At 44.2% G+C, this 10,044-nt stretch overlaps 1 protein-coding gene across 2 annotated transcripts in view; it reads left to right on the plus strand.

Annotated features, from left to right (window-relative positions):
- The window catches only part of Kcnh1 (potassium voltage-gated channel subfamily H member 1), a 297,541-nt gene that overhangs the window by 113,736 nt on the left and 173,761 nt on the right, over positions 1–10,044 (plus strand). The window lies entirely within an intron of this gene.

Below are 10,044 nucleotides of genomic sequence, written 5' to 3' on the forward strand. Positions count from 1 at the left end.
CCCCTGCTATTCTCCCCTCTCTTTCAGATAACTCCTGGTGGAATCCTGTCTGCTGGCCATGTTTAGTCTGCTTCTTTTTCACTTTTCTCTGGACTCTTCCAGATGCCTCTGGTTGTTCTTTCTCTCTCTCATATTTACAATAAGAGCCTCCCCTTTTACAATACCTTGGAGTGGTCATTCTACACAGCATCCAGACCAGGAAGCTGGTGTTCAAATGAAGAGGCTAGTGTCCCATGTCCCGACCGCCAGGGAGCTAGCAGCGCTCTCAGATATTTTCTTTGTCATGGGGAAATAAAACAAACTGATATCACTTACAAACAACGACACAAAACTTTCCAGTGACAGGATATTAGCAAACCACATCTGTAACATGTAAAAAGAGTTATTCACCGTGACCCAGAAGATTTACCCAAGAAATGGGTAGCAGATTTAATATCCTCCAAATTAATTAATGTGATCCACCATGTTAATAAAGGACAAAGTTCACAACAACCATCTCAATGGGTGTAGAAAAAGCATTCAATAAACCCAGTACTCAGGATAAACAAAATTCTCAGGAACAGAAGGCGGCTTCCTCACTCTGATTAAAATTAGCTGCGAGTCATCTACAGTTGGGGTCAGGGTGGTGGGCAGTGGTGGGACACCCCACACCTCAGATTCCAGAGCGGGGAGAGGGACTCACAGCCCTTTCTCCTCCTCGGACTGCAGGAAGGGAGACCATTGAGGCTCACACTATCCCCATGTCAAACTCCTTTCCAGAGAGGTCCTAGTGCAGCTGCAAGCTCAGGGTTTTGAAAGCTGTAACAAACATTAGGGAAAATAAACACACTGCCACACTATATGATAAATACATTACTATAAGCACTTGGACTTATTCCACTCATTAAGACATTCACTAGGAAGTAATTCAAAGGAAGAAGTATATTGTGGAATGCACCTCACGTATTACCTTTACATGTGTAAACGGTTACCTGGTATTTGTATAATTAATGTGTCATTTGATAAAATGCGAGGTTTCTATTTTAAGATACTATGAGAAACTAGTGTCCAGGAAACAATCATGTAGTTTTTTCATATTTAAAGAAAGAAGGCTTTAAAATACTTCCTGTAATTAAACTCTGTAGAAGCATGCACAATGGGTCTACATTGGAAGGAAATTACCTGTAAGGGTAATACAATTATAGTTGACTTCTCCACCATTTAAAAAAATCCCATTATTCTTGATGGAATTTGGTTATTATAAAACAAATATGATTCAGTGGGGAAGAAATATGGGTCAATGAATTCAAAGTCATTAAAGTTGGGGTAGAAGGGAGAGGATGGTGAATAGATGTGCAGAAGACCTAATTCAATGAAGTTCTGTCTGTCCGTTGTTGGACTTAATTTCTTTTGTTGAAAATTTCATGCATGAATATAATGTGTTTTGATCAAATCTATCCCAAGTTTTCCCTCCAGTTCTTCCCCATGTCCCCTACTACTTTACTTTAACTTGGTATTTGATATTCTCTCTCTCTCTCTCTCTCTCTCATCACCAAGCCCACTTAGGGATGTCTGTGTGTGTATGGCTGTAGGACATCCACTGGACATGTGCCCTCTCAGGGGCTACATTCCTGAAGGATACTTACTGTTCCTTCCTAGTAGCCATCAGTGACTAAGAGTACCTCAGTTAGGGGTGGGGCATTCTGACTCCTTCCCCTGGTCATGCTGAGATTAATTTTTTAAAAATTTCATATGTGAGTACTGTATTGACATCTTTTCTCCTTTCCCTCTCTTCCCTCCAAGCCCCCCACAGATACATGCTCCTCCAATTCATGGCCTCTTACTCTTTAATTATAACTGTTGCATATGCATATAACTTTATAAATATTACATGATAAGGTCCTTTAGTGTTGATCAGATGTGTTTAGGGTTGACCTCTTGGGACTGGTTGTTGTAATAAGAGCGGCAGGGCTGCGTCCCCAGCACCTGGCCACCCACATGGCTAGCTTATGCCCCGAAATAATTACACAGACACTGTATTCTTTTAAACACTGCTTGGCCCATTATATCTAGCCTCTTCTCAGCTAACTCTCGCACCTGGGCTAGCCCATTTCCAATCATGTGTGTATCACCCCATGGTGCGCTTACGGGGAAGATTCTAGCCTACATCCATCCTGGGTCAGAGCTAAATTGCATCTGCCTCAGAGAGCAGAGCTATCGCGTCTGCCCGGGAGAGGGGAGCCTGGCATCTCTGAGCTCACTTCCTTTTCCTCCCAGCATTCTGTTCTGTTTACTCCACCCACCTATGTTCTAACCTATGAGGGCCAGCCAAGCGGTTTCTTTATTTTTTTAACCAATGACCTTCCTCCATCAACTGGCTAACCTATCAGAGGCCTTGTTCCCAGGGAACACTCATTCTCCCTCTCTCAGCAACCTAGTTGGCTGCACCCCCCCCTGCCCGCCCCGCAGGGGTGAAGTCTTATGAGAACTCCCCATTCACACTAGTATGGAAGGGCTTGATCCTGTTGCAGGTCTCATGTATGCAGTCACAGCTGCTGTGAGTTCCTATGTGCAATGACCCTGTCATGTCCAGCAAATAATGTTTGATTTCATACATCTTACAATGCCTCTTCTTCCAAAATTATCCCTGAGTTTTTTGGGGGGAGAGGAAGGGAGGAATTATACACACATGTGCATGCACGCGTGCATACACACACACACACACGCGCACACCTCCCATTTAGAGCTGAGCATGCCACAGTCTCCTATTTTCTGCATGTTGATCAGTTGTGACCCTGTGTTAATCACCATCTGCAAAAGCAGTTTGTCTCGCAAGGGATGAGAGATGTTAGAACTTATAGAGATAAGAACTGGGGGAGGGAGGTATTACTGTGATCATTTAACAGAATAGTAAATACTACTAGGTCCCCCCCACCCCAGGGTCTGTGACCCAGCCAACCTTTGATTTGAAACCCAGCTAATGGTACCAGGTTTGAGTTCTGTCTTGTGGAGTGAGTTTTAAATCCAAGCAGAAAGTGGTTGGGTAGTCCCAAACGTTCATGCCTCTACTCCACCAGTGGGTGTGTCTTACTAAGGCAGTCATTTCTGTAACTTGAAGCTCCACCCACTTGTGTGTGTGTGTGTGTGTGTGTGTGTGTGTATGTGTGTGTGTGAGAGAGCGTCTGAGTGTGAATGTGTGTGTGTGTAGGTGTGTATTTGGTGGTGGTACTGTGCATGGAACCCAGTGTTTCCCATGTGCTAGCCAGGTACTCTACCACCGAAACTATGTATTCATTCCTCATCATATTAAAACATAACCACTTTGAGACAGAGGTAGGGTCTCACTGTCTAGCTCAGGCATGCTTTGGACTTGCAAGTCCCTACCTACCCTGGCCTTCCAGGTAGCTGAGATGTCAAGACTTCCAGACTCAGCTAAGAATTGCATCTTGTAGATTTAGGTGAGATATGAGGTTGAGAGAACTCTGCCGAGGCCCTAAGAGAGGAGAGAGCCTCCGTGAAGGGTGGTCCTAGGTGACCTGTCTCTTAGTTCTGCTATTTAGCATGGACTTGTTACTTTTTATACAGCCCAAGGACCTGTGTGACTGCCGGGTTGACATTGCTAAAGGTCAGAATGAAATGAGATTTTTTTAAAATTTCCTGTGTGTGTGTGTGTGTGTGTGTGTGTATCAATGTGTGGCGGCCTATATGCCAGGGCGTGCATGTGGATGTCAGAACAACTTAATGGGAGTTAGTTCTCTTTTTCCAATGGGTGGGTTGTGTGGCTGGATCTTAACTCCTCGGACTTAGCAAGCAGGAGCCCTTATCCACCGAGCTGTTCACAATGAACTCCTATGTAGAAGTCTTCAGAGCAGGCTAGCTAAAGGGTAGATAGAATTACACAGATCTGCTCAGAAGGTGGTATGTGTGTGTGTGTGTGTATGTGTATGTGTGTGTGTGTGTGTGTGTGTAACAGAGTGGGAGCCCTTGAGATGCTGAGCACAGGCAGAGGGCATGCTGGGTGCCTGAGGTCAAAGGGCAGAGGGATATATAGGTGGAAGTTGCAAGGCAGCTGGGCTAGCCTTTGCCTCACTTGGCACAGGAGGAAAGGGAAGGTAAAGCAGGGTTTGAGTCTGTATCCACTCACAGGGGCCACAGGGTTCGTGTTTGTATCCACTCACGGGGAATCACAGGGCTTGATCAGTATCCCACTCACCAAGGACTACAGGTCTGTATCCACTCACGGGGACCACGGGGCTCGAGTCTGTATCCACTTATGTGGGGACACAGGGCTCGAGTCTGTATCCACTCACAGGGACCACAGGGCTCGAGTCTGTATCCACTTATGTGGGACCACAGGGTTCGTGTCTGTATCCACTCACGGGAACCACAGAACTCCAGAGAGGACTTCGGGAGGCTTGTCTTAAGAATTCACGTGGAAATTCTCCTGTTGCTTGGAAAACCCCCGTGACTCTTTGCTGCTGTGCATGTGTTCTGGCCCCTTGAGCACACGCTCACCCTGCACACGCAGACCTCGGCCAGTGAGGCAAGCTGGATCCCACTGAGTTCTGTAACTGAAATGATTGCCGCCCTAATGATAATTTTCTCCTGCAGTGAGAAATGAATTTTAAAATCAGTCTCTCATTTTCCCACTTCTTAAAAAAAATTGTCTTTATCAGAAAACAAACTGGCTTACCAATTTGACAGGTTCTTCATTAAAAGCAGGACTTCATCTTTTCTTCTCCCCCAGTGCATAAATAAGGCGTGGGGAAGGTAATGGGAGGGCAGCTCGGGTCAGAACAGGGACTTGAGGCTCCCACCAGAGTCCAGACTGACAGAAGGGGGCAAACTCCTCAGGCTGGACCACAGAGGAGCAGGACAATGGGACATCAAGTTGACAAGCCCTAACAGTGAACTGAGGGACCCCAGACCCCAGAACCAGAAGCCCTTCCAGGCACCGCTTTCTGAGGGATGGGTCTTTGAAAGGATTAAGGGTGCCTTGTGTATGAAAGCTCTTTGTAATCCATGAAACACAACTCATTGTTATTCTTAGACCTTGTGGGTGGTGTTTGGGGAAAAATAATTAGAGAAGGGGAAAATCTGCTTTGAAGTTGGATTGGAAGCTTGAACCCCCAAAGCACAAACAGTGTTGGTGCACCCACAAGGTCAAGTGAAGTTTTAAGAGCTGTAATGTCATTTCAGTACCTTCCACTGACCTTAAAAGGTTCCTTGTGTGTTTGTTGGTGGGTTGGATGCACATGAAGTCTATCAAAAGTGTTCGGCATTTTAAAAGCTCTTTCAAACCATGAAAGAATCTATACTAGAGAAGAATGGACTTGCCAAGAGAAGAAAAGAAACTCCTGATTTATAGAATTTTCTAACTTCCAAGCATGGCTACTTCTCTTTCAGCTGACTCCAGACTCCCCCAACAAGACTTCCCTGAAGGTCAGCTGGAAGCAAACAAACAGGGTTATATAAGCTGAGTGCCGTCCGGACACAGATGGGAACAACCTTGGACACGGATGACCCTAGTCTGGAGAGCAATAGAAAGCAATGTGCCTTGGTAATTGGTACCTTCGATTCGGACAAAGCCTGTTTAGAGCTTATATAACTTTATTTTCAATCATGATATTTAAGGATAAGCTCCAAACATTTCTGAAAATGTAACCACCACTCTCTAGAGCTGGCTCCAGTGCACGATGCTGTAACATGTGGGTCAGAGAAGAAAAATAATGGCAGCCAGAAAGAACTGAGACGTTGGGCATAATGAACATACCACAAATAAAGCCTCATGGAATTGAGCTATTACTTCAGTGACTGTAAAATCTTAAATGCTTCTATTTAGCAGAGAATAAAGACTTTAAATAATGTGATAAGCCTTCAGCTGGAGAGCGAGGTAATTAAAGCTGCACACATCCGTAAAGAGCAGAGCAAAGCCAGGAAGGATCAGAGCAGAATCGAAAGAAATACTAAACAACATAAGAGCAAGATTAGTGATGTTGACCCTCAACTCACAGATGAATCAGCTCCTGGCAAACTTATTCCAGGAGAAGAGAGAGGGACAGACACAGCAGGAGAAGAAAAACAAGGAAGATGCTTAGACCAGAAGAGAGAAAGGAGGGGCTGATGGTGGTGTGCTTGCAGATGTGGGAGAAGTTGTGGAATTTCTAGGAAGAATAATAAATAGATCAATAAAGAGATGAAAACCCAAATCCAAATGATCCCAAAGTCATTTATAATCGTAGTCATGTTGACCGTGTTTCTAATATGAGAACCATGTGACCATATATCTACTGTATTTTAAATATGTATCTGTGTGATATATAACTGTAGTTTGTATTTTTAAAACCTTCCATTTATTCTTTGGCGATTTCATGCATGTATATAGTGTACTAGCTACCCCAGCTCCTCCCAGACACCACCCAATACATCCCTTCCCACATCCATGCTTCTCCTTCTTCCCCCCTCGTAACCATGGAGTCAAATTAGAACTGCCTGCTAACCTTGTTGGCTTGATCTTGTCCAGGTGACCATAGCTGGAGCAAGTTCATGAGGGCAGTGAACATGCCATATCCGGAAGGCAGCGTTTGTACGCTTCTCCTTATCTACTAGTTCTTACGTTCTTTCTGTCTTCTGCAACGTTTCCTAAGCTATGCGTGTGTGTCTGTGTGTGTGTGTGTGTGTGACAGAGAGAGAGGGAGAGGGAGAAAATATATATGAGTGTGTATATGTGTGTGTGTGTGCGTGCATGTGTTTACATGTATGCATGTGTGAATGTGTGTATGTATATGAGTGTGTGAGTGTGTATGCATGTGTGAGTGTGTGTGAGTATATGTGTGTATGTGTATGTGTTGAGTGTATGTGTGTATGTGTATGCATGTGTGAATGTGTATATGTATGTGAGTGTGTGAGTATGTGTATGCATGTGTGAATGTGTGTATGTATATGAGTATGTGAGTGTGTATGCATGTGTGGGTGTGTGTGAGTGAGTATATGTGTGTATGTGTATGTATTGAGTGTATGTGTGTATGTGTATGCATGTGTGTATGTGTGTGAGTGTGTGTGAGTATGTGTATTCATGTGTGTGAGTATGTGTATTCATGTGTGAATGTGTGTATGTATGTGAGTGAGTGTGTATGTGTATGCGTGTGTGAGTTTGTGTGTGCACACACGTGTGTGAGTGTGTGTGAGTGAGTGATACAAACAGATGTCCTAGTTAGGGCTGTACTTGTGTGATGTTTTACTCTTTTGGCTTTTGGGGGAGGCAACTGCCCAGCTTCCAAATAAATCGTAACGGAGGCTTATTCTTAGTTAGGAATGCCTGGTCTTCACTTGATTGCTTCTTGTCAGCTTTTCTTATCTTAAATTATCCCAGCTACCTTTTGCCTCTGGGCTTTTATCTTTCTCTATTCTGTGTACCTTACTTTACTTCTTTCCTCATCTTGCTGTGTAGCTGGGTGGCTGGCCCCTGATGTCTTCTCTCCTGGTTCTCTTGCTCCTCCTTCCTTTTATCCTCTCTGCCTGCCAGCCCCGCCTATCCTTGCTCCTGCCTTGCTATTGGCTGATTATCTTTTTGTTAGGACCAGCTGTTTCAGACAGGCACAGTTCACAGAGTCATGAGTCTCCATGTTAACTGACGCCCACTGTAAAGAGAAGCTTCTTTGTCAGGAACAATCTGAGAGTATAAAACAAGCATTTAGAAAGCACTTTGATGATGCATCCATCTATCAGAACAATACTAGGGGTCCCTAGCCCCCTAGCAAGACCCATGACTTCCTGAATGTTTTCCAGTACCAGGCATGCGTTTTCTCCCATGGGATAGGCCTTGGGTCCAATCAGAAAGCATTTGATTACCCCATAACAGACATGCTGCTACTGAATAAGTGGGCGTTTTGTTCCTGGGTGGTTTTGTGCATTCACTGTGGGGCGATACTATTGGTGACTTTGTTCTCCCTGCCTACTGTCTCTGTGGTTCTATAAGAACTTTTCAGAGAACACAAAAAGAAAGCATAGTATAAATCCATGCTCTAAGTCCAGTTAACTGAAAACCCCAAAGTATGCAGATTAGTTGCAGAAAGACAAACTGATGAGATCCGTAACCAAACAAGGCGGTCAAGAATGCTGTAGTGAAGAAGTCAGGGATCAGTACTTATCTGGGTTTGTCCCAAAAGGCGTGGTGTTTAAATATTAGAAAATGTAGAAATCGAATTTATTACAGTAAAAAGGAAAGTAGGCAATTCACATGATTATCTTAAAATTCAGGAAAGCCATTTTATTAAAAGTCAGTATTCTTCCTTAATTAAAAAATCAGCCAATTGGGATGGAAGGAGCCTTTAATCTGAAGAAGAACATTATCTACTCTAAAGCTCTGAAGACATTGTCTGAATGAGGGGCTTTAGAAACATTACAGAGTGAATCAAGAAGATGACAGTAATGTTTCCCATCCCAGCTGAACGTTGGGCTTTTACTAGAAGTCCTAACTGGCACGGTGCAAGGAAATAAACGAACACACTGAGCACTGCTGGGAAGGATGAGGCAAAAGAAGAACGGCATGGGGGAGGTTTCCTCCAGAAGTTACGGTTTGGGGGTACTGGACTGTTGATGTAGGATAGAAACCTGGATGGGCTGACGGGAAACACACACACAGACACGCAGACAGACACATACACAGACATGCAGACAGACACATACACAGACACGAGGCAGAAACACAGAAAGACACATACACACACAGACACAGTTACAGACACACAGACACGCAGATACATACACATACATGCATACATACACATACACAGAGAGACAGACACACATACAGACACAGACAGACACATACACATACATACGCACACAGAGAGACAGAGACACAGAGATACACACACAATCAGATGAACACACATGCACACACACATACACAGAGAGACTGACACAGACACACACAGAAAGACATAAACAGAGAAACAGACATAAACAATACACACATGCACATATACACAAAAAACAGAGACACACAGACAGATACAGACACATACACACGAAGAGACAGATGAGCATGCACACACATACACAGGCAGACACAAACACAATGAGACAGACAGACACAGAGACAGATGAACACACACACACATATAGACAGACATACACACACAATACACACATGCAAATACACACACATACACAGACAGACACACATAACACACATGCAAATACACACACAGAAAGACAGACACACACAGACAGATACACATACGCACACACAAATGCAATTAGAGACAATGAAGGAAGCTATGCTGCGGACTGAGCCTAGGACTTTACGTTCTGCCAGCCAGCTTATACCCCCAGCACCAGCGTGGTGTGGGAGTGCACGCTTGTCATCCCAGCACCTGGGAGGTGGAGGTGGAGGATCAGGAACTTCTGGTTGTCCTTGCATATGCAGGGAGTTTGAGGCCAGCCTGGACTACCTGAGATTCTGATTCAATAACCTGACACAAGAAAAAGGGAAAGATGGCATGGCAGGCTATGGGGACAAGAAGGCTCTCTGGGCGAGCCTTTCTGGTGTGGGTGCTGCTCACATACTAAATGATACATACACAAAAGTAAAAATGCCAGATAAATTCTTGACAAGCATGAAGGTCAAAACTTTAAAATTTAGAGGATGTTAAACCACCACATCTTTCAGATACATGGTGTCTCCTAAGGCAGTTCTACAGGAAAAAGCCACAGAGTTTGATTTGACCACATTAAAATTCAAAATTAAAATAACAGCTTCCATTCTGAAAAGACAGCACGAGGAAAATGAGCAGGCAGCTTACCAGCTGGGAAAATGTCCTTGCAAATGTATACATATCGAGGCCTGAGAAGTAAGAGGAAGGCAGGCAACTAAGACCACTAATAAGCCAAACACAATGAGTCTCCAGCTGTCTCCATCAGCCCTGAGTAACCACACAGTGGGCTGTCACCATAGAGAGAACCAACAGGCTGGTTACCTCAGCAACACAGCTAAGTAAAAACTCATGTCTCGTCAAGCCAAGTCCAGAGCTAGGAAAATGTATAAGCTATGCTTATTAC

Source organism: Microtus ochrogaster, chromosome 6 (genome assembly GCF_000317375.1).
Source record: "Microtus ochrogaster isolate Prairie Vole_2 chromosome 6, MicOch1.0, whole genome shotgun sequence".
NCBI classification, from domain to species: domain Eukaryota; kingdom Metazoa; phylum Chordata; class Mammalia; order Rodentia; family Cricetidae; genus Microtus; species Microtus ochrogaster.